We start from the raw sequence: 25534 nt of genomic DNA, 5'->3' as shown, positions 1-25534 counted from the left end.
CCCCCCTTCTCACATCAGTGGCTATTTCTGATTCGTTACAGCATTCACAACCCTTGGCTATTCACCTCTTTATTTTTTTTCCCACGTAAATTTAATGCTGCAAACTGTTCTAACAGAAGTTCAAATAAAACCAAACCATAATAATAAAAACTGAACATCTAAATGCCCCAAACCATTTGGTCATGTGCCTGTAACAACTACTTAATGACAGCATTGCCAGTTCAGCTCATAACTGAACTGAGTAGTTTTGCTACAACTAAAAACGTGTTTCAGTTTAAACATTCACAAGCCCTGTTGCTTCTGCCAGATGCCTGTCCTACTCCAAATGGGGCTAGAAACAAATTTTGTTCTACATATTATATACCGACATCTCAGTTCATTTTAGTAGTAACAGAAAGCAGTGCATCCAGGTTGGAGGGAAAGGTATAAAGACATCATCTAGAACAATGCAATCAACTCATTTTCAGAAAAGAGCAACAGGATGTGATACAAAAAGAAAAAAAAAAAAAAGAGTTCTCAGAAGAGAGTATACTAGATGCAATATAAAAAAATATCTTGACAACTTAGTAGAACTCAATATGTGCCATGCAAAGCTATTTACCTATTGCTCAGCGGAGGAATTTGGCAGAAAATTGATCCAACAGGCAGAAGTCTGGCAGGAAAACTTTGCAAAGCAGAGAGCCTTGCTCAAGCTGCAACTGACCTGTGAAGCGTATCAGGAAAAAGATGACAGTAATCATTTGTATAAATAAGTTTACATGACCTGGTTTGACTTAATGGCATACAGACAGCACCAGCGTAGTTTACTGATGACCACTGCATTGCTAGAGAGGTCTGTTAGAGTGAACTGGAGGAAGGAGAATGCTCAACATACACAAACTTGCAGGAAGAATCACAGAAAACAACGTTAATTTCATAGGCAAATAATAGGCCATAAAAATTGCACAAATAAAAACATAGGCTGAAGAAGACCCAATCAAATGACTGCAGACCATTTTTTAGGAAGGCTGCAAGGAAATGTACAGTAGGGAAATGAAGGAGATGGAGCGGCCAACACAGCTCCTGGAGAAATCCCTCAAGACCAGGGCTAGATGATCTCTCTATAGTGGCAATTAGGTTTTCCTTATATTAGGAATACTTGATAATAAATCTTATTAAGATTTTTTTCATCTGTCTACCCAGATCCAATGATATCAGCTGCCACTGTCGACAACAAAGAAAAATGCTATTCCAGTTTGTATGGAAAAAAGTGAGAATTTTAAACAGAGGTGCACAACAGCTTGATTCCAATTTGAACACCGATGACACACAAATCAACCAAAAGCCATTACACTGAGTCATTCTTCAAGCCAAGAAATGGCTCAATTCAAACTCTGAGTTACCGTTGCCTGGCAACTGCTTAAGGGTCATTTGCAGAACAAAGATAAATACCCAGAAGAGAAATGAAAATATCTTTAGACACCAGAAGACTGAAAATCGCATAGCATGGCTAGGCATCAGATGATGGCATGACTGTCACTTGGGTTGTGTCTGCTGCAATGATGCTACAAAATGACATATAGTGAGATCTGTCAACTTTTAAATACATATATATTTATATATATATGCAATCATATATATATTTAAAAGCTGATAAATCCCACTCGGATGTCATTTTGTAGCATCACATATATATTATTATTATTATTATTATTATTTTTTAATCGAATCAAGTATAAAGGATATTAGAAATAATTTAATTCAAGATGACTGTTTGAGGAAATGGCAGGATTGAAAGTCTAAGCGAGTGCAAGATAAGCATGTCATAGCTGTCATTTGTACAGAAAGAACTTCCCAGCTGACAAGCTGTAATTCTTCACCTGCTGAAAGATGCTGCTAAAGCAAGCTGCAGTAAGTCAAGTCGGAGCTGCAGATAAATCTGCCTTCTGTTTCACAAGAAAAGTGATTGGGAATTACAAGCAGTGTTTTGATGCTGTAGTATTCAAAATATTATGTTTGAGCAGACCCTACTTAACCTTTATAGAAAGTTTTATTCAAACCTTCCAAGTATTTATTCTCAAGTCAATACAAGGAAAGTGTTGGGTAGCCTCAAGCACTAACTGTCCCATACAGGTTCTGAAGAGCTGCACCAGTACTTTATAATCATTATCTACAGCTGGGAACTATTTTTCCTTGGATCAAAGGAGGGGCAGATTTCAGATCTCTTATCTGGTGGTTTTACTGCCCACAAACGAGCTTTTCCAGTCACTGCTATATCACAGGTGCCACTCATGAGCACGAACAGTTTCAGTGTTCAGTAACTTATCTATACAGAATTACAGCTATAATAGCATTCTTTTTCCCCTTTTGTTTTCATTTCAAGGTTGGTGGCAGCCAAACCAAATCCATCAGACAGCCAAAACCAACCACTCCCTCCAGTTCTTCCAAAAAAAATACATCCATGGCAAGGAAAGAGCAAGAAACACACATTTAAATCTCAAATTGCGAACATTTCATTGTGGGTGTTTAAAGTCTGCTTTGGTTTGTGGGTTTCTTTTTAATTTCCTATGTACAAAGGCAAAAAAAAACCAAAACAAAACAAAACAAAAAAATCAAACAAAAAACAGCAGTTAGTTCCAGATTAAGCTTTATTTCCAGTAGAGAAGTTGGAAGAATTTTTTCAATAATGTAAAAGATTGTTTATTTATTTCTTTGGACAAAGTACTGTCAAATTCTACCCATGCACATCAAAAAATATTATTAGCAGGAAAACAATCTAATTCTCCCTGTCACTCTTAATCTCTCTCTGTCTATGAGAGGGCTTGCAAACAGATCTTCGCAACTGTCTGTCACAGACTCCCAAGGGAAACTTTCCTCCCTTCCACCTGCTTTACACTGCTCTAGGTCTTTTGCTTACATACAGTCATTTCCAGCAGGAATAACTTGTCCTGCCTATTTTGAAATGTTCTGTCTCATTTGCTGCGGTGTTAAGTGGCCTGTTTACTTGAAGCTGCCAAATCATACAGATCCTGTCAAAGGTTAAAGAGTTTCCCATATCAGCAGTCACTGTAGTAGTCACCAAAATGCTCCACAATAAATTGGAGAGGATATGGTTCCATTCTCAGCTGCAGGGAATGTGGAAAAAAAATGCGATCACAGGGAACAGCTTTTTCAGTGATTTCTTGGTCCAACTTAAAGCAAGCAATTCCACCAGCAATTCAGCAAGTGAAGTCTGCTTTCTCTGCAGATGGCTTTCTTCTGACTCACTTTAACAAAAAATAAATATATATACAAAACCTGCAAAGAAGTACATGTAGCTCTTTTCCCATGAATTCTTGTCAGCAGCAGCTTGGCATACAGATGTGGTTATGTGCACTTGTATCATATTGGATGAAACAGTCTTATGATCATGAGAATGACCTGAATGCAACTGAAACATACCACAGCTTTCCAAATCCTTATTACAACCCATGGCAGTCACACTGTGAAGTCTGTGGATGCATAAAAGCATCAGCCAGCAGCTTTTCTACGTCGTTTGTGACTTTTTACACCAAAGAGAAGCAACATATTTTTCCTCACTTGCTCCTTCCTTTTCATCCTGCCAGGCCCCCCTCGCTCATTACCACAACTTTCACAAACATCCATGTACAATCTTGCTCATTTATAGGTCTGACTGTTCTTTTGGATGTATTTTTTAGTATAAGAACAATTCAGAGAGAATAACTTAGAAGTTGTTGTCTTTTAACTATTTCCTCAAAGCATATGATTCTTCTGATTTGACAGTGTTTTGCAGATGATTTTCTTTCTGTCCCTGCTCCAAGTAAAATTCCCCTGTCTTATGAGACAGGACAAGAGATATTGTACATATCTATGTGCATAGCTATTTTTTCCTGTTGCTGCCCATTCTTCACAAGTCCTAAAGGCTCAGAGGCATTATTCTCAGCTATCAACTATCTTACTCAAAGAGAAGTTATGAAAACAGTAACATTCCCAAATATTCACGTAGAAGCCAAGAGGGATGACAAAGCTTTCAAATTCAGAAAGCCCCCTTACATACAGTGGCCTTTTGTGTGGACCATCATTTTGCACAGGCCACTGATGGTCACCCAGAGCCCATGTAGGTGGAGGTGAGCACAGAGTCATGGCCAGCCTGTCTCTCCTCACAAGTACTAATCCACTTTTTAAACTCCTCCATGCCAACTGATGAGTATGTTTCTGTTTAAGGGGCCAACAAAACAAAAAAGGAGGCACTACTTTTGGAGCAGCCCTCGTATTACCCGTAAATTAAATTTGCACACTGTGAAGTTAAACTATACTGTATGTAGTTACCTACTTCATACAGTCAACAAGCAACTAACAGCCAATTGCTCGTTGTCTATTCACAGCTTAAAATTAAGTGCCCAGCTGTGTCCATTAACCACATTTTCCATTAACACAGAGGGTGGTTGTTCGTATTCAACAAACAGTTTATTTTCATCATAAGGAGAAGGGATAAAGGAAGTGTGCCAGAGGCACGAATCTCCCCAGAGTAAGGAAGTGCCTCGCAGGTGGTTCTGGGGCACAAAGAGTGCAGGGGAAGAGTTTGGCCAATTATGTTGGATTTATGCATTTATCTTGGAAAAACCCTGAGCCCTGGCTACAGCAGCCCCGATTATGTGGGTTCATATTGCTGCTGCCTAAAGCTTTGGGACATGCCCATTCATTTCCAGCATAAAATTATCAAGCAGGCTTTGACACAGTAAAACCCACCTACATTCTTCTTCATTTCAGCATATTTTTATCCTCTGTGAGTTGGCACTTAAGTTTCCTCCTGCAAATACAAGAAAATCCATTCCATATATGTTAAACTATTATATTATTTGATCCCAGAGGTGTAGCATCTGCCCCTTTTTCCTTCCTGCATTCTTCCTTCTCCGCCTCCTTCTGAAGATGTGCAGAGGTTTTGGTTGGACCATGCAACAGATAGAACTAGTTGGACAGGCAGTATCTACTTACTCCAGAGCTTCCCCTGCATCCAGAAAAGTCCTGAAGCTGGCTCAGTGCCCCACATACATACCAGCTCAGAAGACCTCTCGATGTAGTCAGGTTATGGTCTGGTCAAACATCCATGTCCCAATGGCTTTCCTGCAACACTAGTTAGTAGGGAAACTGAGGAAAATACCTGATCCACTCACTAGGTGCAAGTGAAATTCTCTGTTTTACTTTCAAGGTTCCTGCAATCAACTGCTCAGGAAAACTCAGAGCACCATAAAACCCAGCAGCCATAGTTGGGTGAACAGATTGAAACGATCCCCAAAGGAGCCTACATAGATGTTCTTCAGTAACCAATTCCTTTCTTGTGCTCACTTCTTTTCCAGCAGTTTGTGGCACTGGTTGTCCCAGTTTAATGAGCCACAATGATAAAATTCTGCTTTCTTAGTCACACAACCTGTCAGGAAAATCGCTTTTCCTGCCGTTTCTTACCCCATAGATCTACATTACTGTAGACTTCTATGAGAACACCATAGGTGAATGAATTAAAGCCACTGATACAATGCAGCATGCTGACAGTTGCCAAGCCTTGCTCAGGAGGCCAATGGGATGATTTCCCTGGCTCATGGTTTTACATTCAGGAATAGAGCAATCATCTACAGAGACACCATTTTATCTGTAGCGTAATTTACTTTTTATAAATCTCTGTGCTCTTCAGGGCTCCAACATACCTTGTTACTCTTGCCATTTGCTCTTGGCTGCAAGAAGCCCATCAATTTTCTACCTTCCAGCAGGTTTCTGATGCATATGCTACAACAGTAATTTCAAGTGTCCGAAGCACACAGACTTCAGTGAGCCACGATAGTTTTCAAGATTACAAACATTAACACAAAAATTTGCCTATTTAGTCTTGGTCTGGTTGGTTTAATCAGAATGAAATCATACTTCCAAAATCACTTCTTTACTTTTTCCTAGCTGAAGTTAATCACATTCTTCCCTATCCCTGTCTAAGGAAGTAGACTTTCAGTGATTTCCACCACAGAAGAATTCCCTCAAACTGCCTATTTGTCAAAACCATTTATTCCTCAAATTACTCATGGGTTTCCTCCTTCAGACGGCATTTTAGCTTAAATTAAATCTGATTTAAAAGACAACAGTTCAAAGGATCCATGAATAGCCATGAAATTCTTGGAGGCTCTGCTGAGCACATTATCTGCCTCCTGGCTATCTACCTTGTCTTATTATGAAAATAACAAAAACATGAGTTTATCCACCTATATCCCCTGCATCAGCCCAAAGTACCTAAGGTGTGCAGAGAACAGCCTGCTCAATTTTATCACTTCCTTCACTACCTTCTTCCAGTACGCGAGCAATGGCAGTGAGATGGAGAGCCTGGAAGCCACTCATGTGATGTTGGGTCCCTCATCTCCTCTTATCATGATTCCACTTGAATTAAGCACCTTAGACAGGGTGCCAAAAGGAATATTACACACAGCTTTTCCATCCATTTTGGATTCTGTTACCTTTTACAAGTCTTATCAGTGAACGCACTTGGGAAATGTGGGTCTTCCAATCACAGCCTCCTTGCTGATTTTTTGAGAGTTCACATTGCAGGCAGTTTGGCAGATCACACACATAACAGCTCACTCTAGCATACTGTGCGCCCAACGATAACAGCATAGTCTTCATATGATGGAAGCACATTCACCAGACAAACCCTGGAGAATGTTTAAGTATCACTACAGGAAACAGTTTCAACCTTCTCTTTCAAAGTTCCCATGCTCCTAGCAGGAAACAGATAATTCACACTGGATCCAGTTGAGATGCAATCAATTTCAACTGAATGTTATCTGAGAGGCCGTAGATATTCCTCACAAAATAAGTTAGTAAATTTGATTGACATAGATTAATATGAAAAAGGTGAATTATATTGCCAGCAGCTGCAAAATCAACCATCTTCTTGCAAGCATCAGGTACTATAAGGCCTCTTGGTCTTCAAGAAATCACTGATAAGGAGGAGTTTTCAAATGGGATAAAAAGATCCAGCTAGCAGAGCAGCACATTAAATGCTGGTATAAATGTTTGCTATAACTCTGTACTCATGACTTGTTCCCTTTGAGTTTCAAAACACAGCTCTTGATCAAGTTCAAGTATGTCTAGTCTTTGTTTATGCCTTTATTTTACATTTCAGCCCAAGTTCTCTGTCTGGTTGCTGTGTTATGTTTTACAGAACCTGAACCATTCTGCTGCTAAATATTTCTGTGCACTAGAAAGAGAAGTTGGAAACATTTACATGTTCAGCACATAGCTTAGCACAGGGTTATGGAAAACACTGAGTGACCAACTTCATGCTATTTTTAACAAAATTAGAGGCCTGGATGACAAAAGGGGTGCAATTTGCTGTGATTACACTACCCATATCACATATGTTGACTACCAAACTATGAAAATAAACAAGACAGAAGCTAAATGGATGAAGAGCTAATTAGCTGAGACCCCAGTTGCTGAGTTAGCCACATGTAAACACCCTGTCCAGGTCTGGAAACTTTCTGGGCCACAACAGGAATGGTCAGGCCATCACCAACCTGTCAGCTGCAAGGTCCCTTGAGCACCCTTTACTTTTGAGGTACAAGCAGTTGCAGATTTGAAGTATGCTCAGGGCCAGTACTGCTTAGGCTCATCCCACAGCCATTTTTCCTTTTCTAGCATTTACCAGCAACTGTTCCTGGAGACAGGATATGGTATGCAAAGGCTACTGCAACCCAGAGCTGCAGAACCAGGGGGGTACCAGAGATGACAGCAGGGTTCTGGCTCCTGTTGCAGTTGGCAACACAGCCCAACAAAGACACTGGATTCCTAGTCCTGCAGTTTGAAACTATGTTGAAATTAATACATATTATTTAAGAGGAATGAGAGAAGGACAATCAACCAATACTTGATATCGTGGTAAGTGCTTTAAAACTCTTTCCATCTCACTGGGCAGCAACTGAGGAATGATCAAATCTGCACTGCCTTCAAGCAGCAGGGCAGAGATTGCTTTCCCTGCAGACAGCAACAGCTCAGTAAGACTAACAGTAAGGTTGGTATTTTGACTTGAGCTGGAAGAGCATCCACTCTCCTTAGCTAATATCCTTGTGTCTTTGATGGGATGAAGCAGGAAAGGGAGAGAGGCTTATCTTGACACATGATTTTTTCTCCCTTCCTCTCCATTTATGTGGGTTTAACCTAACGGACAGCAATTGCTTACAAAAATTGGACTGACACAAAATGAATAAAATTCACAAAGCACTTCCAGGGCTGTCACATTACTCAGCCTGCTCAGGCGCTCATTAGAGCTAACACAAACAGCACAAGCAATCTAGGGCTTGGCCCAGCTGCTGCACGAAGAGCTGCTTAAGTCAGCATCTGATTGAAAGCAACCAGATGCTTTCAATGCATGCTAGTGCTGACCTACCCAGCCTACATCAGGCAGGTGAAATGTCACACAGGAGGAAGACGAAAACAGTCACAGCAACTAAAATTCAGGCATAGGATAAGTGACCTCTGGCAGCACGGCTGTATGCACTGCTGGCTACCAGGGGCTGAACAGGGCTTTTGGAAACCACTGGCAGGCCACACAAGTCACACACTGTTCTGTCTTTCCTCAGACAGAGACCATTATTCTATAAGCACACCAAAGACCTTCGCTTATCCAGACCAACTGGATCAGTAAGATTTTAATAAGAAATGGAATAAGAACGTTAAATACAGGAGTGAAGTATTTTAATTACACCAATGCCAGTTTCATTTATACAACTGCAAGTTATAAAGAGCACTAACTAGTTACGAAGAACAGTGATTTTGCTGACTACAGTGTGCTATAAGATCCTCTTCTGATTAGCCACTGATTAGTAAGGATTCTTACAACTCAGCAGAATTCCTCAGCAATATATTCTCTTTAACGTCTTAACTTTTGACAGATTTACATCTTTCAAGCATGCAAATAATACTATCTCAGTGTTGGTTTACCCTAAGAGGCTTGCACCATACTGTTTCCGTATTCTTTTCTCCTATTTGTACAGAAGAAAAGCTTCTCATTCTTCATTAACATTTCTTTTCTGTTCCATCAGGTCAGAAATGTAACAGCACATACAGAGATTTTTTTACCTCAACTGCTGCTGTTTAGTTGAATAACACTTAATTTTCAGGCTGACAAGCTGCAACCTTAAATAGCTATTTCCTCATGACAAAAACTGACAGGAACAGCTCTTTGAAGGTAGAAGAGTAATTTGTCTCTTCAGAAATGCTGGCAGTACGGATAGCCAGAGTAATTGTCCTCCTGTGACGCTGAGCATGACTTGAGTATACGTGCAACAAAACTCAGCCCTGTTCCTGGTGCACTGCATTAGTCCAGATCCCAAAGTCATCTTAGTTAAATTTTTCAATTTGCCAACCTTGGCATAATTTTTAAAAACAATTTAAAAATATGTTTTTACTATAATGGTCCATCTCCTGATAATTGCATGAGATCCACACCTATTTGAATGGGATTTCCATCCTGTTGGAGGGCATGTATGGCCCATCCCAATTCAACAGAATAAAGGGAATTGGCTGAAAAGTTTTTCCACTAGCAACTTCTTCTAGCTGGATTTTAGAATATACATCAGAAATAACTACATGTATCTTTGTTCAATTCATAGCATGTCCTACTTACTCTTTCTACAAGCAGCTCCACCTTTGCATTCTCACAACAGACTTCAGCATTCTCTTCCCAATGCATGAGAAAACGTAAGCTGATTTGAATGCTAATTTAAGCTGGCAAAGCATAATATTATGACATTTCTCACCAAAATATCACACTGGAATCAGATGCAGCCATCTTAAATTTTACACACACAAAAAAGCCACCCTGTAAAATGTATGCATTGCACAATGCAAACTTCGTACAGTCTAATACATGTGGTACTTGGACTGCAAACTTATTGTATTTGCATTCATTTCTCAAATACTGAAAGCACAGTTTGACTGTACCACACTATATTTCAATAATAATAGTGAATAAACCCTAAAACAATACCTAATATTCAGCGTGCTGGCTGGATGAAATTTCTCTCGAACAATCATTTCCTATCTGTCTACACAATAAAAAAATCAATTAATTAGGAAACGTTCAAATTGCAAAATAATGATGCATCAAAGCGTAGCTGCTTCAGCTCTATCAAACTGATTTAACAGCTCACACATACAAAAGAGGATTGTTTCCCTTCCAGATCTCCCCAGGGTTGAACTTTTTTTTTTCCATAGAATTGACATGAAAGCAAAAGAAAAAACAACCAAAACCAAACACCACCTTTTTGTGTGTGTTGCAGCACAACAGCAGCTTGCACAATGACTTGTGCTGCAGTTTGGGAAACAGAAGAACCTGCAAACCTGAATCTCGCCCATGGTAGCACTGCTCCTCTTAAACATAAGAGATTTAACACAAGGAGAAGCTGAGTTAACTGGGATTATTTTGTCTGGAAAAGAGGAGGCTCAGGAGAAACCTTATCGCTCTCAACAAGAGATGGGGGTCAGCCTCTTCTCATTATTAGCAGTAGGATGAGAGGAAATGGCCTCACGTTGCTCCAGGCTGGACATTAGGAAATACTTCTGTGAAAGTGCGGTCAGGCACTGGAATGGGCTTGCCAAGGGAGGTGATGGAGTCACTGTCCCTGGAGATGTTCAAGAAACATTGAGATGTTGTACTGAGGAACACGGGTTAGTGGGAAGTATTGATGATAGGTGGACAGCTCGACTGGATGATCTTGGAGGTCTTTTCCAATCTTGGTGGTTCTGTGACTCACATACCACAGTTCTAATTGCGCTACACATTACAGACATTCAAAATCCCCAGGTGCTACAGATGAACTGTTACATAAAGGTCCTGGATTTCAAGGGAACCCAAAACTGCCCAAAGCATAGTGAGAATGCTGCCTTTAACATTATACCCTCTCACTGAAACAATGGCATTTGATGGAGTTTGGATGAGTACTGTGAAAACAGCAGAGGAGGCAGAACCTCTCAAAACTATATGTTTGTATAATCTCTTTCCTCTCTGCCCCTCCATGTTGACTCACTGTAGCTGAATAAAGCATACGTGTTTTAAATTAACTGTAAAAAACATGTCCCGGTAATACACCTCCCATGCTGACATTTACTGGTGCTGAGGAACTGTCTGTAATCCTGTGCTCTAACTGCTATCAATTACCGTAAAACAGTTAAAATCGCCACCTACTGCTTTATAAATAATGCATCACAGTATTCAACAACAAGCAAGAAATATCCTTTCAAGATCTTTAATGCGTAATGTATAAGAAGTAGCAGGGATCTGAACAAAGCCTGCTCCCCAGGTTGCAGATGGTGCAAGGTGCTCTTCTTGTGCCTTTTCCAGAGCTGGTCATTATTCCAAACGCAGCTGAAAAAAAACCTATGGTTTTAACACTAACTGTTACTGATTAAAAAGAAATTGAATGATTAGAATAATTAGAACTGGTGCGAAGTGGAAAAACAACAGTGAAATCAAATTGAAAGCTGACCAAGGATGGTTACTCTACCCAACAGCGTCGCCTGGAGATCAGGTAAGTCCCTGGAAGGGCACCTGAGAACTGAGAAGGTGGAAGGCCTGTGCTTCCAAAAGCAGCATCACTCCATGGTTCTCCAGCACAAGCTCTATAGGGGGTCCTACAAAAAACTCAACCTGCAGCTATCAGGTGAGAAACACACTAAAGGCCCAGTACCTTTTGCGTAGGTTTGCAGAAAAATGAAAAATGCCGATTCTGTTGTGTTCAGCCTAGCAAAAAAAGCAAGCACAGCATCCATAAAACGTTGTGGAAGAGCCTGAAGATTTCCTTCGTAAACATATGTATGGACCACTGTGCAAGAGCAGTAGGAGAAATTAACTGCATAGTGCAGTTAACTGCACACGCTGGCTGGACTAGATGATCATAGAGATCTCTTCTGACCTTAATAATTCTATGATTGTATATATAGAATCACAGAACGGCTTGGGTTGGGAGGGTCACCAAGGATCATCAAGCTCCAACACCCCTGCTGAAGGCAGGGCTGCCAACTTCCTTATCTAATACTAGACCAGGCTGTCCAGGGCCCCACCCAACCTGGCCTTGAACAACCCAGGTACAGGGCAACACATCACATCACAAAGTATTCAGCACCAGTGCTGGGAAAAAACAAGCTCTGATGTTGGATTTTATCTTTGCAGGCCGCTCAGTAACACATCAGCAACTTATTTCAGGACTCAGAAGAAGATTAACATATTCCACTGGATCTTGAGAAATGAAATTGCATGAAACATCCAATAAATTGATTCAAAATACAGCAGGGTACACCCCCAGAAAACAAACCCATTCTCTTGGATCACTCATTTGTGTAGATAAAGGTTCCCCTCTGTTTGCTCACTGCTGTAAATCACTGCTGTAAACCACAGAAGCTGCCAGGCAATAGAGAGGAAATGCACACCAAGCATAACTGCCTGTCTTTGGTAGATATATAACGACACAGCAACTACCTGCTTCTGGAGATAAGCAAGTCACAGCATTCAAAACTCAGTGCAAAGCATTTGAAATTAAGTAAAGCAGCATTGTAAAAGCCTGAGACAGGTTCTCCAGCAGCACTTCTCAGACCTTAGCCACAGACAGAACTCTGCAAGGTTCCAACTCTATGCAATGTAACTCACCTGGAACAAGGGTAAATCCCACAGATATATACCCTCCTCCTCCTGAGAACATGATGGGACATGGTGCAGACAAGCAGCCCCAGCCCGGCCATTTCACGGCAAACTCAGCAGCACAAGAATCTGAGGATACATCTTCTCTTGTCATTAACAAAAAGAAATCCTATCCAACTTCTTACCCATTCAAGAAAGAGGCTGATAGCTTCTGCAAAGCAACCTCAGAACCAGAAGCAAGCAGGCAGGGTAGCAGTGGTCTCATTGTAAGGATCAAGCTTGCCTGAGAGCTGCTGAAGCCAGATCATTCTTTGCCATCAGGGCAATGGATTCTCTTAAAATTGTACATTAAAAGACCACAGAAGGCAAAGTTGTGTCATTTACAATTGCACCATTTTAATAAAGCTCTTTGCTATTCTAAATTGCAAAGCAGCATGCAGATTGATGGTGGTGTAAACTAAAGGCTCTATTTCAACCAATAATTTCTTACAACAGATGCAGTTCTGTGTCTCACAGCAAGAAGCAAGACGTGTGGGCTTTTCCTATCAAAGTCCTGGATGGCCCTCAAGCAGGTATCAGAACAGCTTTGCTTGATCTTTCCCTTTCAAACACTAGCTTGGGTCCTCCAACGCCGCTTGTTGACTTGGCAGAAAGTTTCTCATTTGTTTGTGACTGTGCACAAAACCTGCCTGTTTTTAAGCTGTAAATTGGGTTCTAGACAGTCATATAAGGATGTTACAGCTGGTGTGGAGCTGTAAATTCATTTTGCCTGGCATGCTTTTACTTGTTTTAAAATATGATTAAAGCCAAGCCATGGAAAACTTCTGTTCTTTATAGTATCGCATTATATTTTTCACTCTTCGGTCAACACATAGGCAATATATTTTTCTATCATTTATGATTTAAAATCCTCCTAATCTCCTCTGATTTCATGCATCAGCTCTTTCACTATTGTGGGAGGACAATCCTGCTTTCCTTTGTCCTCATCCCGATCCTATTTTGAGGCACACTGATTTTCATTCCACCTACACATGGTCACTTCCATTGCTTCCACACACTTCCATGAGCTCTCTGGAGCACAGCCTCAGTTTCACCACGGGGCTCTTTCACTGTGACCCAGTGAAAGTGACAAAAGGTTTATTTAGCTTGGAGGCAATGTCTAGATCTAGAACATTCTTAACCTTTTCCCTCTCCCAAATGCAGCCACTCCACTCCATATCCCTTTTTAATTCTTAGTTGATTTTTTTATTATTATTTAATGTTTGTTTTCAATGTCTTATTCAACTAGATTTAGATAGCTGTCATTTCCTGATGTCTTTGGGAAAGCTCTCTTTCTTTACTCCTTTGTCCATTTCCTACCTCTATTTCCCTAGCTGCTTCTTTTTAAGCATCTTAGTTAAATATATATATATATATACATTAATATTCTATTTATATTCCAGTATAGCTTTAACTGAACTGAAAAGCTGATTGAATACTGACTTACGAACTTAAAACTAGTAGAAGAGCTATAGAGATACTCCTCATCCTGAACCCCTTCAAAGAGCAGTTCTCCACTGCCTGAACTCTGCTTGCCCCATCTCTTCTGATACTGTACTTTATACTATCCAATTTAAAAACAAAACTAAATATTTTGAATTAATAATTTTTTCCCTGGAGGCTGTTGACTCTATTTGAATTCAGAATGTACCATTCTAAATCTCATATCAATACATTAGCTGACCAAATATTTTGAAAAATTTGCATATAGGGGCTCAGATTCTTCACTGAAGTCCTATAGTTTTTCCAAGCAGCATTAAATGATTAGATGATAAAATGGATAAGATGCAACCATAAATCGCTTTGGGTTAAGAGTTAGAAGAGAGACAGAGTTCCTTCTTTCCCACTAATCACTCACTTGCACTTGCAAGGCTCCCAGTCCACCAGAATCATCTTTAGCAACGGAACATTCTTGACAGTGCTTTGAGTGAGAACCTAGCATTTATATTCAAAGTAAGTTAAGAATAACTGAACTTAATGTTTTGGATTTTAGGCAGTCCTGTCCCATCTACTTCAACTCACTTCCTCAGAATTTCTAAGGGCACAATTCCTAATAAGGTAAAATATCTAAATAGAAGTTCAGCGAGTCATACAAATCAGATCAGTAGCTAAACCAATGCAAGACCCAATGTAAAGTCAACTGTGCCTCTTTAATTTCACCTGAAGCATCAGGCTGGCAAACCAAAAGGCCACTGCTAAACTGCCTCAGACCCCAGGCAAGCACCTCATCCCACAGAGTACACTTAGCCCTCCCACAGTCCACAAAGGGGGTTGCATGGAAGATCCACCACAGAACTGCTGCGATCCTTAATGAGGATTACTTCTATGATACTGACTTGGCTCTTTTTCTTTCTAATTTTATGCTTTCTTGATTCTAGCCTAACTCAGAAGTGGAAGAACAATGTATTGTTCCTATTTGTAATGGCTGGAGTGTTAAGATTCTTTTTTTTTTTCTTCCTCCTTTGTCCTTTACAATCCTGAGAAACATAACTGGCAGCAAGTGTTTAATACTCAAAGCTGCTCCACAGAACACCAAAGAAAAGTTCTGCTGGGACATCTCTGGTCACTGACATTCCAGAAGTCTGTCTGTCTAAATAGGATCCTGAGCTTTTCAAAGAAGTTTACAAAAGATGGGAGCTAACCTGTTCAGAGACATTTACAGAAGCTGAAACTTGATGCATGCTGATATTATGTCAATTTAATATTAATGGCTCAGGAACAATGATGCAGAATATAAGGAAAAATATGAATGTCTTCCTTACGTCTCTACTAAGAATAATATACCGCCATCAGACAATGAGCATAATCACCTTCTTTGTTCTTTTCCTAATGATCAAAATAGGAGAGTCTGGAACATTATGCCCCTAAAACATGCAAACAATCCATGTAGATTACAAACAAATCATTCTAGTCTACTTGCTAACAGGTCTGTACTCACAGACCAAGAAAGCTACTAAGACACTGCTGGTGGCCATCTAATTCAAGCACAAGCTCCAAGCAGGGCCAACTTCAGAAAGCAGGAGTTATCTTAATTTCAGCTTCAGTACTTCATAGTTTTTGTTTGATCTCAAAGCAAGTGTTTGGTTAAGCTGCAAGTCTAATAATAATAATAATAATAACAACAACAACAACTTAACTACAATCCATTAGAGATCAACAACAACAAATCTGATCCTGAAAGCTAGTTCCCAAAAGCACATGTAAAGGGCTCACATCCTATCCAGAAGCAATACTTTGGAAAAGTTTCAAAATCTCATACTCAAGAATTTAGTTCCAGTGAGGACAAAGATATTATCAGTCCAAACATAAAGAAAAAAACAAAAACAAAGCCACTAAGAACTTAATCACTGTAGCCACCAAAATCTCTGAGAAAACAGATAATGCCCTTCTGGAGAAAACTGTCCCACAGATAAGCCATTCTAGAAAGCATCAGAGGGTCACCATAGTCTGTAGGATTCAAATTGTAAATATGGCTGAAGGGTTACAAACATACCACAGTGTACAGCCACAAACATCATGGCTCTGCAAAATGAGACGTTTCAGAAAACCCACTCAAGTGGGGCACAGCCTTGGTTTACGCCACCAGAAACTTGTCACCAATACTCTCCAAAGCCTGAAAACAACCTGTCAAAAAAACAGCAACTGTCCACCTGGCTTGTATGTTTGAAAAGGGAATGAATCCCAAGCAGCCCAAGGTGCATGGCATACATGACATGAGTTCAGTAGTTTCTCTTGCATGCTTCCAGACTCATGGCTGTTTTGCTATGAAGGGAAATCTGGACTTACAGCATAAATGCATCATTGCAGTAGGATGCACTGAAGAACAAATCCATAAAGGAAAAAAATAAAAGTAGAAAATGCTGCATGGAATGAACCCAAAGTACTAGTACCTATTCATTTCCATTTTTCTTACAAAATTTCTATTTATTTATTTATTTTTGGTAGAGATTCTATTTATTGAAGAACAAAAACATGAGCTTCAAAGAATTATGAGCCACATGACAACCGTACTCAATGTACCACTTCACAGACACTTGACTGCAGGTGTACTTCCCTAAACGTCTCCTGTTTTCACATTTACACAAATGGCATCTCTGCAAAATTCTAAAGAAGAACAGAACAATGTCCAGCATTAGAGCAGCTAAAGCCATCTAGGGGAAAAAAAGGAAAGGAAACAAACCTGACTGAAAGCACTAAGAGCAACAGCTCAGCAAAACAGAAAATAAAGCTCAGTAGGAGTATAAAGCATTAAGAAGAAAGCCTGGATTTCTTCTTTTGTTTTTATTTGTGGGTTTTTTTGTTGCTCTTTTTTTAAGTAAAGTTGGCTGAAACCCACTAAAAGTTTTCTTAAGAAAATAAAGGCAAATTTCATATTTAACATTTCTATCACTTCAAAGCAATAACATAAAACCACAGGGTAAGTAGAGAGAAAAAAAAAGGGGGAGGGCGGGGAGAAAACAACCACTGGGAGTTGTGTCAGCATGATATAAGAAAGAAAAGAAACAATGAATGAACGGCCATCTCTTGCCAAGTGGATAGAGGTGAGATCAAGGCAAAGCTAGAAGTGAACTGCTCTCTGTGGTGAAGCAGAGCTAATTCTGGAAACACAAACTGACTTCTGAAGGTAAAAAGTGACTTCAGACAGATACAGGGAGCAGTGTGCAAGGTCCATGTCTTAACCACCTTGAGTGTTTTGGACATGTCTTAGTGCAAAAGTCTGCCTTCAGCTTTGAGCCCTGACACAGTTGGACCAGCAACTGACCTCCATCTCAGGCTGGGTGAAACTCCAGGCATACCTGAATGCATTAACGTGAGGGTGGGGAAACTATGTGTGGTAAGAGGATGAGTAATCACAAAAGGAAAAAACAAAAACAAAAAACAACCAAGCCCAGAGAAAAACTATCAAAAAACAGACACCGGTTGGAGAAGTTCAGCCTTCTTCTCAGATGCTGCTTTCCTCAGGGATGCCCTTTTCAAAACTATTAATTTCTTGTGAGGAAGATAATTTATCACTGAATTGCTCTTTTAAACTTCACCTTGTTATGACAGTGACAAAATAATAGGCCCAACACAAATGCTCAGCAGTGCCTCTCAGAAGCAATATTTGCCAGATTTTTCATTGGACTCATAAAGCATCCAGAAAAATAAAACTTAATGCCTGGCGGCAGCCACAAATAATTATTCTTCTAAAAAGAACTAATATACATTTGAGCTGATTTAGGACTTGGCATGAAATAATTAAGCTACAACAAGAATTTATGCCCAACAAGCCTCGCACTCTGTACAAGTTGAGTTTAATTTTTATTCTGAAGGCATTCAGTACCGCAGCCATGGCACCTCCTACACGCACCCCAAACAATAATAAAACACCTGCTTAGTACACAAGAGCTCTGCCCTAAGGGGCAGCGAATCAACCTGGGTCTTAAAACAACACCGGCTCCCGATGAACAGCAGGAAGGTAATTTGGAACTTCCAGTTAATTACAGCTTTAGTCACTCTGCAGGTACGGATACCAAGGCATTTCTCTCTCTTGAGACCAAACTATTGACCGCTGTCCCCCTGACCGCAGCTCCAGAAGACAGGATGGGTATACCAAAGGGAAATTATCAGCAGGAACACGTTAATAAAATACAAGCATGGACGTGGAAGGTTGAGACTTGGTCATTTATTTTGATCAAGTTGCATCCTTCTAAAACCGTTGGGGTCAGAACGATTAAATGCAAAATACCATTAAGTAATGAAGAAGAATGGCAAAGGTATTAAGAAGAATAAGAAAAAAAATCAGAGCTGAGGAAGATAGTACTCGGTTTGATTAATGTGACTTTGGAAATCTACTAAAAGGATACATGAGCTTTCACACGAGACTACGTAAAATAAAACATACAATTCATGCTTGAGCCTGTCAAAGCTTTGAAATCCATTATTTGCTGAATTATAACACTCTTATAAGCACTCTGCTGTTCAACATAAGCAGTAACGTGTTATTCTTTTCAGTGTTTTAAAGTTCAGAGAAAGCTGAAACTACTGCTTTCAGAGCAACCTGCTGCTTAAACACACAAGGAATCTCACAGAGAAAAACACATCCTGAGTTATCCGCCATTCTAAGATCTAAGTGAACCGAACAGGATTAAAGCAGTAAAAAGAATAAAAGAAATTAGGAGCTGACCACCAACTACTCTTTTTTCTAATATATATATATATTATCAATGCTTATGAAATTATCAGCAACAGCTCATTGCTCTCCAGATCAGGTTCTATGCCATGACTAGTGCCTTCGGGAGCATGTTGGAGAACGAGTGACACAAAACTGTACCTTTTCATTCAGATGCGAAAAAGTACTGCAATTGTATTGCAATTTTAGATGAAAATTGAGTTGATGTTTCCAGATGTGGGTAAATTTTCAGAACTGTCTCAGCAAAAAAATGGAATTTTTGCTCTGTGGGAACAGACCTTCAAAGGTTCTTAGGCACATCATAAGGCTATTGCAAACAGCTCAATTTCTCACCATATTTTCTATGATTCTGTACATTATGCTTTACTGAAGAGTGGCAGCAGAGTAAGAAGGGTGTCTTGACCTGGTACTAGTACTGGTACTACCCCCTAGGTCAAGCTGTTTTCCACAGGGTGTGCATGCAAAATAGCAGGCATGCCAGGGAAGGTTGTGGAGGAGCATACTAGCAGGCACTACAACATGAAATACCACATAAAATTACAAGACTTTCAGCATGGTTCAGAAAGGCCTGAGTACATCTTCTCCCCCTCCAATCTGGGATGTTATTTGAAAACCAACCCTACAGAGAAGGACATAAAATGGGAAGGACTGCAATAGGATTTGCTCACAAACTTTTTCTTCCCTCTTTCAGCAGCTCCATGGTCTTCTCACTTACCTGCCATCTAGTATTTTCATAAAAAAATGCTTCCTTTTCAAATGAAGTGAGGAATCTTTTTGGGACAGGAGAGAAAAGGAAGCCAATTTAGAATCCCGTTACACTATTCAGCATATAAACAGGTGTCTAACTGGACTTTGAAGAGTACTGAAGTGGCTCAGACCCTTGACCATCATCTAAACCAAGGAGGCTTAAAAACCTAATATCTTTGATCTCTCAAAAAAGCTTATGAGACAAATGCAGGTTCTGCAAATGAAACTTCCATACCCATGTCCTCTGGGATGCATCCAAATTACACAAAAAAAGACATCCCCAGGCTAAGATTAATCCCAACGTGCTGTAAATCCACCTGCCTGCTCACTGGTTAAATCCAACCAAGCACAGCAGGTTTCTCTGCAGGCTTTCATCAGCAGCTTACTGGTCTAAATGAATGGCAATGCTGCTTCCAACCCTATGCCGCAGGTGCTATTTTCTTGTGTTAGGCTCCAAATTAATTCAGGGATAAAATCAGAAAAAATAGATGATCTTAAAGGTCCCTTCCAACCCAAACAATTCTATGTGCCCTCCAAATAAATTTTCTTATGGATAAGCATGTCAAATGTAAATCATGTTTTCACAAAAAGAAAGTTTTTAGAATAAGAGAACCTGGCAAAAATTAGATTAGTCATGGGCACCAGTAAAAGCAGTGCTGCTTGGTGAAAATAAGGAAAATAAATAAAAGCATTATCCAGCTTGTGAAGCTGATCTATACACACTACCCTTGCTTCTCACAGCAGTTTTACAGTGCCCACCGTCACCCATGACAAAAGGAAGTGCAAGACGCAGCCCTGCACACAGGTTATGGAAAGCAGTACTCTCTGTTCAAAATCTTGTCAGGCAAAGAAATCCTGCTTTCGGAAGTTTTGGAACGTGCTGTGAACAAAGATTTCCGTATAAGTTTCTTGACACTTTTCCTGGACTTGCGCAGGGTCTTTGACATGGTCCTCCACCACATCCTTATCTCCAAATTGGAGGGATGTGGATTTAATGGGTAGACCATTCTATGGATAAGAAACTGGTTGAAAGGCCGCAGACAGAGGGTGGTCATCAATGGCTCTGTGCCCAGGTGGAGACCAGTAATGAGCGGCGTCCCCCAGCGGTCTGTCTTGGGACCGGTGCTCTTAAACATCTTCATCAATGACAGCAATGACAGAAAGAAGTGTACCCTCAGCAAGTTTGCTGATGACACCAAGCTGAGCGGTGCTGCTGACATGGTGGAAAGAGGGGATGCTATCCAGAGGGACCTCAAGAGGCTAGAAAGGTGAACCTGATGAGGTTCAACACGGCAAAGCTGCCCAGAGAGGCTGTGGATGCCCCGTCCATCCCTGGAGGTGTTGAAGGCCAGGCTGGATGGGGCCCTGAGCAGCCTGGTCTGGTATTAAGTGTGGAGGTTGGTGGTCCTGCCTGCGACAGGGGGAGTTGGAGATCCGTGATCCTTGAGGTCCCTTCCAACCCTGGCCACTCTGTGATTCTGTGCTTCTTTCAGATTTTTCCTGGGCTCCTTTTGACTTGCTTTATAACATGAAAACAGAGCTTTGCAGTTGTGGTCTACTGCGGGTGTACGTGTCAAAACAATAGTTAAAACCATACATCACACAGTGCAACCCAGCATGTTTAGAAATTACCACAGGAGGACTGCTCATACAATCATCACCCAATCCCCAGAACAAAAAGGATTTTAAGCAGGCTTAAAATACATTAAATACTCCTATCCTTGCACAGCTTTTTTGGAATTGTGAAGCAAAGGGATATTGCTAGTAAAATTACATTCAATGTTTCAAAATCATGTGAAAGAAATAAATTGTTGAAATATACAGTTCTTCATTTACAAAGGTAAACTGACAATCTGAGAATATGTACATATTAAGTATCACAATTTAGTATGAATAATTTATTCTGACTACTGAAACTGTCAAAGCGGAGCTGTTCAGAGAAACTTTAAATCATTTGGATGAGGATTTCCACTAAAAAAAATATATATCTCCAATGCATTTTTAAAAAGCCTCAGGATTACACAGCATAACCATTATTCAAAATAACTTTTATCTACTACAGAACAGAGTTAAATTCCAAATCTTGGTCATTTTAAATGTCAAGGCTGGGAAAGACCTTGCCTGATCTACTCATTAGTTATACAGTTATTCAATATTTAGTGAGCAAAGCTCAGTAGCTGAATGAGTGCCTATGGATGCAGTAAGAGTCACGCACACGAGACAGATTTACACTGGTACAAACTGAGCCAAGAAGTGGCACCCATGTGTGCGCCCAGACAACAAACAGCTAAACAAAATGACTCTGATCAGTCCAAAGAACCTAAAGAAGTAGATAGAAAGTTCATTATGAAGGCGGGGGGGGGTGGGGGGGGAACACCTCATCCCTGAAAGCAATTTAAAGCTAATTCACCTTCCCAAAAGAGCATCAACACCACATTAAGATACATTCCAGACAGCTGACAGCACAAAAACATTTTACTAATTCCAGCTTTCTAACTGTATTTACTACCCTTAGGAATCAGTTAATCAGTTTCTAGAAGACACGTTCCTTATTCTCCAGCTCTCACCCCGAATTACATTCTGCTTTTTGACACTATTTTTTCTTACAATATACCATTAAAAAAAAAAACATGCAAAAATAGAATCATTAATATTTTTAATCGACACTCTTAAACGTTGGCCATTGTTGATGACTGTGCTCATGAATTAAAAAAAAAAAAAAAAAAGGACTAAGCAACTCATTCGTTTTACAGCTAATTCAAGTCTTCACACATTTATTCTCCATGAAAAATCCAGAAATGTGAATTCACATTTGTGGCATAAAAATAGCACTAGACACCAAATTGATTCATGGCTTTTCTACGAAATTGTTAATTTCGAAAGCTTAAAAATATATGATTTCAAAATGGAATAGAACAGGCATGAATGAAACTAAATTATACTCACAAATTTAGACCTCTTTCCCTCACATCATGAATTCACACAGTAAATCAAAGATGTTAGCTCAGAAGTGATACTCCTATTTACAATTTGAACAACTCAAGGTAGCAGTTGGAGCAGCCACATGTCCGAGCCAGGTGCTGACATGACAAACAGGAGGAAAACAAGTGAAAGTTATACAAAATGCTCCATAGTCAATCTTGTTGAAAACATTTATTAGGTGAGTATAAAAAAATCTCAGAACTTCTAGTTCTTGCACTCAGTTTTTGTCTGTTTCATTTTAAGTCTTCTTACCTAGTAAGAATAGCTACGCTCATTTAGGATATTTAACCTACCTTGAAAACAGAAATTCGTTATGCCTCAGTAAGACTGCTAATGCTGCCAGTAATTTGATTCTTTGGACAGCTGATTAAGAACAAATAAGCCTTAGTCTTAATTAGATGCATCTCTGAATACAGAAGGTAATTTCTGTATTTGGCAATCAAGTATGCAAGTCATGAAAGAAAAAGGTGTTTCTTAAAAGGACGTTATTAAACCACAGAATATCTGCTCATTTTCCTCCATTATGAGGAATTCTGAGGCTAGAGCATTCAAAAAATCATTAACTCTAAAAGAAAGCTTTGCCAGAACAACAAAGAGAGCCAGCCACAACTGGGCATCTTTTAGCATTACAGCCTGCTGCATGCTTTCCACATCAAAGCCAAGGTGCACAGCAAAAGTTAGCAAGTCCCCTTTTCTGCAGCTTTTGCTGCAATTTTCTCGATAATACACTGCTCTCCAAGGATTTTTATGGCCCATACTCTTAAATGGCAAGGAAACATCCAGAACACTGGATGACAGTATTTGCCAACGCTGCGCACACCACGCAGCAGGCTTTCTTCTTTGGCTAGACTGACCATCTGACCTTAACTTTGCAGGCGCAGTCCAGACTGGATCTGAATCAGCAGGTGTACCTGTTGTCAATCTGGACTTAGGGAGGCTCCAACAAACAACCTGTACTCCACAGTCAGCCTAGAGATGCCAAATCCGGGTCAAACCAAATAGCACTTCAGTACTGGTCTTAGCGCTATGCAGCTACATGTTACAACCAAGTCAAAACAAGTCCACTTATCTTGCTAGAATTTGCTCACAACACTGTGCAAGGGTCAACTCCAACAGGCAGACTGGATTACATTTAATGCGTAATTTTTCTTCCTATGTGAAAATAAAGCCAGAATAAACTCTGTACTGTGTGCTCTAATTTAACCAAATGTCATTATGTGCCTGGGCCTGATCCATATCAAATTGGAACTGCTAGATAGTCAAATACACACCAAGTATTAATCAGCAATAATGCCAAAGACATTTCTGTAGGACGGATGTATTGGAGGATATTAACATTCCGAAGAACCTCCTCATCCTTCAACTCGTTAACTCATGATTTTTTCTGAAATAGAAAGGAAAGGCAGGAAAAGTCCATAACGTCACATTTGTTACGAAATGCTATTCTCAACGCACTTGTGTTAAACCACAGCAACTTTCTAATGAGAAGCCAGTGAGACTCACTGCACTTAACTGTGTTTGCACAAATGTCAAATAACCCCGAAGAGATTTGCACAGACTCTAGACTACATGATTTAGTAATGATTAAACTCTGTATGCTGAGAAGAAACAGTGCAGTGAAACTGAAGATAGACTCTATTAAAATAGCATTGCTTACAGTAGTATGTTATATTTTTGCAACACTGCAACAACATGGCTAGACGTGGCATGTAAGTATAATGCAAAGCATGTGAACACGACCAAGAATGAAGGTAAAAACAGGCTGGTGCAGTTCCATGTAGAAAACACAGCAGAAGACAACATGGCTCCATTAGTTACTCTGTCATACTCTTATCACAACAGTCTGACTCTGATACACAGAAGCGTGCATTTAAGCAATTACATTGCACTATCCACTGCTTAGTGTGGATCCACATGGATTTTAGCAAGCTAACGCATTTCCACTGAACCAGAAGACGTCGGGAAGGGTGAACAAAGTGCCAGGACAGCAGATGCTGCCAGCTGCAAAGCGTCTTTCGCTATGCCTATTTTAGCTAAAATACCTACCATCAGCTTAAGCATATTGAGACATTTTTTTCCACAGATCTTAAAGTCAATGAGTAGTAGCCCTGATCCAACTGCTGAGCTGCAGGCTTTGGATTCAACCTCCATTACCTTCAGTCACACACAGCAGTGGGGAGGATGCAACCTACCGCTTCGATAAAGACAGCTGAGCATCTGAGGACATTTCAATCCTAGAGCTGGCTTCCCAGGAGATACATTAATTTAATACATATTGTGGCTTCCAGATGAGGTGTGTCGTTTCCATTATCGACAATGCCAATTCAGGTTTCTACATCCCATTCGACTTATTTAATGGGGAATTAATGGTTCATAGGAATTCACAGTGAGATAGATACATTATATCTTTGCAGACACGTGTAAAGCTTTGAGGAAATACCTCTTCCCACCATTCAACAGTCTTTCTTGTAGGGAAGAAATTTTCTATATTTAATAAACATTGACTGCAACATCAAAAAACTAAGAAACCATATCCAACTACCAATCACAGCATGCAAAATTCTTACTGCTCCTTATTTTTGTTTATGCCTCAGATGACTATGATTAACTTCTAGTTGTGGTTTTTTTTTTATTATTTCTTTTGCACTATTCTTCACACCACGTTCTTCAGATATAAAACTCAATTGCTGCTAGTACATAAGAAAAAGAGCTATGTGACAATACCACCAACATGTAAATCAAGGGCTTTTGCCACTCAAGACCATCTGACACCTTCCCAGAAAGGTGACAAACACATAAGCATCAAATCCCACAACTGAGTAGTTCTGCCACAGAGGTATCCATAACTAATGCTCATACCAAAGAACAACAACTAACAGTGAACCTTTTGAAAGCTGCATGGGAGACCCAAAATACAACATTAACACCCTTATCAAACTTCA

The 25534-nt window shown here is 39.9% G+C and overlaps 1 protein-coding gene across 2 annotated transcripts in view; it reads right to left on the bottom strand.

Annotated features, from left to right (window-relative positions):
• Positions 1-25534, bottom strand: part of PCDH15 (protocadherin related 15) — a 643190-nt gene that overhangs the window by 264798 nt on the left and 352858 nt on the right. The window lies entirely within an intron of this gene.

The sequence above is a fragment of the Centrocercus urophasianus genome, unplaced genomic scaffold (genome assembly GCF_019232065.1).
Source record: "Centrocercus urophasianus isolate 14NV4802_14NV808 unplaced genomic scaffold, USGS_Curo_1.0 seq_17, whole genome shotgun sequence".
Classification (NCBI taxonomy): domain Eukaryota; kingdom Metazoa; phylum Chordata; class Aves; order Galliformes; family Phasianidae; genus Centrocercus; species Centrocercus urophasianus.
The sequence above is the reverse complement of the archived record's forward strand: the minus strand, read 5'-3'. Positions and strand labels throughout refer to the sequence as shown.